The 4,851-nt window shown below is 47.9% G+C and overlaps 1 long non-coding RNA gene across 1 annotated transcript; it reads left to right on the top strand.

Annotated features, from left to right (window-relative positions):
* Positions 1 to 3,407: 3,407 nt before the first annotated feature.
* On the top strand, positions 3,408 to 4,581 carry LOC115612446. Its single transcript, XR_003993023.1, has 2 exons — positions 3,408 to 3,685; positions 4,254 to 4,581. It is a non-coding gene; the product is annotated as an uncharacterized LOC115612446 (long non-coding RNA).
* The last annotated feature ends 270 nt before the right edge of the window (positions 4,582 to 4,851 follow it).

Raw genomic sequence — 4,851 nt, 5'->3', positions numbered from 1 at the left:
TCCCGAATTTAATCATATTAAGACTTTGCTCTTCTCTGCCCATGCCTGTAGGAGGTTTGCAGAATTAGCAGCAGATGGTCCCCCAAGAAATAACAGTATCCCTGTGTGACTGGAGGAGGAGGCAGGCATGAAGAGGAGCAGCCATTCCACCCGTTTTGCCTCCCCATGGTGTGGCGGTAAGGGATGGCACTCTGCAGGGCTGGCCAGCAAGGCCAACTCCTGATGCTCCTCCTTCCTACCATGCCTGGTTTGCCATCACCAGACCCCACAATCACTGTGAAGGTGGCAAAAAAGGGACAGAACACAAAGAGGCCAGAGGACTCTGGCAGCTCAGGCAGAAGGGGAACACTTCAGTGTGACAACAGCAAGGAAGTGACTTCTGGTGGAAGGTCTGGCACTCCATCATCTGATAGTGATGCTGGCAAGCGAGTCACAGCTATGATTTGACCCGGGGAACGCTGTGGTTGGATTGTCCTTTTCAAAATACATGAAGAAATGGTTAATGCCAATTCTTAGAAGTGTCAGAACAACAGAAGCGCTTTCTGAAGGTCGTTCTCAAAGGAATTAATTTTGCCTAATTAAATATCCCCATGGATCTCTCCAAGTATCAAACCAAAACATCAACATGCAGCGCTTTGCAGACTAATGGGAACCACGCTGGAGGTTGGCATCGTGTGCTGAAGTGTTAACAGATGGAGCGGATGGTCACGATGGAGGAGTGGGAAGACAAACCTCCCTTTCCACCTCTGCCCCAAACGATGCTTCATCCCCCATCTCAGCTTACCCATCTGTTCAATGCATGGCAAATACTTCCTATACATACGGATTCACCCAGAGGGCAACTAGCTATGGTCATGGAGCGGCGCAGCAAAGGCTTTGAGGGGGTTTGGATGGGGTTCAGATGAGCGGGGGTAGAAGCCCTGCTGGGATCTGCAGGATTACATCTCATTCCCAAACCTCCTTGTTTCCTTGCAGGTTGCAGCAGAGACAGAGCAGAGGGTTGAGCTGCATCCTGGAGGCAGAGGGCTGCTGCCACAACCTGCCCTGAGCATCCTCATCTTGCTTACTAATTTACACAAAAAATCAAGCATTTCTCCTGTCAGCCTGATTCAATTACTGTCACTGGCTCCTTTTGGAAGTGGAAAGCTTGTGTTTCAGCCAGCTCTGCTGCTGCCCCCGAGTTGTTGTTCTCAACTCCTCCTTTTTATTGAAGAACAGTACATTTACATCCGTGGCCACGTTCTGGCAAGCTGGAGAGATTTTAGACATTTGGAAAATAGAGCTTTTTAAACTGTTCCTTACCTCCACACCTTCCATTTCATAAAACTGGGACTATTTGTTACAAATCAGGTTAAATGAAAACAAAAAAGAAGTGGGAAATAGCAAAGTCCTCATAGAAGTATCAATAGCCAGTTAAAACTGCTGGTGCAGACTGGTACATGGAGTAATGCAGCCATTCAGGTCAGGCTCAGTTATTTCTCAAACTGGTGTGATGAGCTCACTGGCTTTGCTACCTCCTGCAGGCATTTACCCTATTTATAGGAGCCATTTCTACACAGAGCAAACTCGGGATGAGATTCAACGAGGTGGCCTCCTGCTGCTCCTGGGATGGCCTTCCTGAGTCAGCTGCTCACAGCGCAAACGTGGTGCCTTGGCACAGCACAGGATCATCTGCTGCCAGCCAGGAGCACCTCACCCCTTAAAACTGTCACGTTACCCATCCCTTGCAGCAAACGGTAACATTATGCCAGGGTAGAGGGGGTTTGGCTTTTTGAGTGAGGCGACAGGCACTCATGAATCATTTGCATCATTCTGTGATTTGCATGCCTCTTGATTTCCATTGACAAGGATAACCATAGAATCAGAGAATCAAGCAGGTTGGAAAAGACCTTTAAGATCATCAAGTCCAACTGTCACCCCAGCACTGCCAAGGCCACCACCAAACCATGTCACTGATGGCCTTATCTACATGGTTTTTGAATGCTTCCAGGGAGTCACTCCAGCACTGCTCTGGGCAGCCTGTTCCAATGCCTGAGCAGCCTTTGGGGAAGGAATTGTCCCTAATATCCAATCTAAACCTTTCCTGGCGCAGCTTGAGCCCATTTCCTCTTGTCCTATCTCTTGTTAGGACAATAAATAATCTTGTTGCAGGGGGGAAGTTTAAAATGACTTTTTGTTTTGTAAAGCCACAGCAAATAATGGAGATTAATGCAAATGATTAGTGCTGCGTATCTATATAAACTTAAAATTTCCTATTTCTAGCATCTCACATTGCCTGATCCTCATAAATCTGGGTAATAGCAACAGGTCTCCCAAGGGTGGGTAGGGGCTAAAGATGGTTTTTGAAGGAGAAGGGAGCTCTGTCTGCACCAGCCGCTGGGCAACCACTGCTTGCTCCAGGCAGAAGACATGTCAGGGGAAAAGCTGTGCTCACCGGTGTGTTCCTTACATGTTTCCTCAACTGTTTGCAAGAATTTCACAGGCTATTTAACTGCAGTGACTCGGGTTTATATACATATAGGAATGCTCTATAAATCTAACAGTAAAACAAGCTTCCATGCAAAGCGTGCTTTTGTTTGCTTCAAGAAGAGATGACATACCCACTTCAATGCAACAGCTTAGGCTTTTGGAGAAGCTGGGCACAAGAAACATGTTTGTCACATCCCTGCAAGGTCTGCAGGTGGGAACCTTTCCCTGATCATTTCAGCAAGTTTACAGAATGCTGAAAGCTGTGCAAGGCACAGCCACGCTCGTGTCTGGATTTCCTATTTAACAATGAGAAGGTTCAGCTCAGATCAAAGGGTTGTTGCCCTTTTGACCTAAATGAGTTAGAACAAAACAGAACAAGGACTTAGAATTTATTTGGAGAGAGAGAAGAGAGAGAGAAAGAGGGAGCACAAGGATTCAAGGAACTGGGGGCAGTTTCCTTGTTCAGAGCTGCTGGCCCAGGCCTTGCTCAGGTTTTTCAGCATCGCACACCATGTCTTGTTCAAGCTGTTCAGGAACCCCCTTATTTCTCACTCTCAGTAATATTGCTTCTTACTGCTCAGTTTGTTTCACTCTCCTGTATGCCTGAGGCAAAATACCCACCATCCACACGTCTAACATCATGGAAACTGAACTCCAGAGCTGTGACTGCCCCATCCGTGGCGGTGTTCAAGGCCAGGTTGGACACAGGGGCTTGGAGCAACCTGCTCTCGTGGAAGGTGTTGATGATGCTGATGCTGATGGCTGAACCCAGGTCAGCCCCCGGGGGTGCCACACCCGGCCCCACGCCTCCTGCTCCAGGGAACCCGAGCGCCCGGCGCTTCCCCGCGGGATCCTCCAGCCCCGCTCCCCGCCCGACACCAGGTGGCAGCAGAGGCGGGTTCATCCCCCGGGATGCACCGGAGGGACCCGCGGTGCAGGCCGGGGCCGGGACCCGGCTGTGCGCGGGGCAGCGCCGCTGGCACGACAAGGGCGGTGCGGGGTCGGTTGGGGGGCGGTTCGCGGTTGGGGCCGGGGGCTCCCCGGCTCCCGCCGGGTGGTCCGATGGGCCCCGCTGTCCGCCGGGACCAGGAGCGGATCGAGGGAGCTCAGTTGCGTTTTCTCTCGTGTTTTGTGCTTCGTTTCATCCCGCGCGTTTGACTATCAGATGTAACACGATGTAAAATTTCATCCTCCTGGCTGTTAACGCGCTGAACAAGTAAGGCAGATCAGCAGCCCGTTCAGTTCACCCCCTACAACCTTTTGTTTTCCCTTTATTTTCTTTTTCATTTTTCCTTTTCATTTTCCTTTTTATTCTTTTATTATTTCCTTTTCCTCTTTCCTTCTCCTTGTCTTTCTGCTTCTCCTCCTCCTCTTCCTCCTCTTGCTACTTCTCCTTCTCTTCCTCCTCTTCCTCCTCTTCCTTCCTTCTTCTTTTTCTCCTCCTTCCTCCTTCTCCTCATTCTTATTCTCCTCCTCCTCATTCTTTTCCTTCTTCCTTCTTCTTTTTAAATTTTCGTTCTTTTCTTTGTAATAGGAATGTCTTAACTTATAAGTGAGATTTAGTTTCCAATTTGCTGCTATTGACAAAGCTGTACCTCGCAAACATGTTCCCTTTCTGCACAGTGTGTTGGTTCTGGCTGGATTTCAGGTCTGAACTCTCATATATATATATATCCATCTAATATGTACATATATATATGCATACTAGATGTTCTGCATCGTTGTGGTTGCTGTGAGATAGAAAGCTTCAGCTTCACCAGACATTATTCCTTCTCTTTTGCAAGGGCTTTACCTTCAGCTCAGAACAGGAAGGTCTGAAGTCTGCTGGCGTCAATTTCATCAAGAACACAGAACATTTTCCATTATTTCTTTCCGTGTTTCTTCTCTGTTGGGATATTCTTAAGCTCCAGGAAATTATGCAATCAAAATGACTGTTTAACTCAGAATTGTAACAACTTGGAATTGCAACAGCCTTTGGAGTCAGCTTATGCCTGAGTGCTGAAATAGTTCCATTCACTGTTAGAATTTCTGTGTTTAAAGAAGAAAGCCTATGATGCATCCCCTTAAAGCCATGACTTATGCTTCAGTCTTATAAACAGATGTGGAAAACCATAGGGTTTGTTTTGTTTCTCAGCCTCGGAGAACCATATCCATCTCCCAGCTTTGGTCACAAAATTGCTGGCAGAGTAATGGCTCTTTCAGGACTGATTTAATCTCTCTATATTTCATAGTTATTCCCATGAGGCACACAGGAGACCTCAGCATTTCACAGTGACAACAGGACTGAGATGTGGATCTGTGAGTGCAAATCTCCCTCAGCCAGCAGCAGACAAGGGTCTTGGGGCTAAAGCAGTCCCAGGCCCACTTAGAAGCAGGAGATTG

This window comes from Strigops habroptila, chromosome 9 (genome assembly GCF_004027225.2).
Source record: "Strigops habroptila isolate Jane chromosome 9, bStrHab1.2.pri, whole genome shotgun sequence".
In the NCBI taxonomy this organism is placed as follows: Eukaryota; Metazoa; Chordata; class Aves; order Psittaciformes; family Psittacidae; genus Strigops; species Strigops habroptila.
This window is presented reverse-complemented; position numbering and strand designations above follow the sequence as displayed.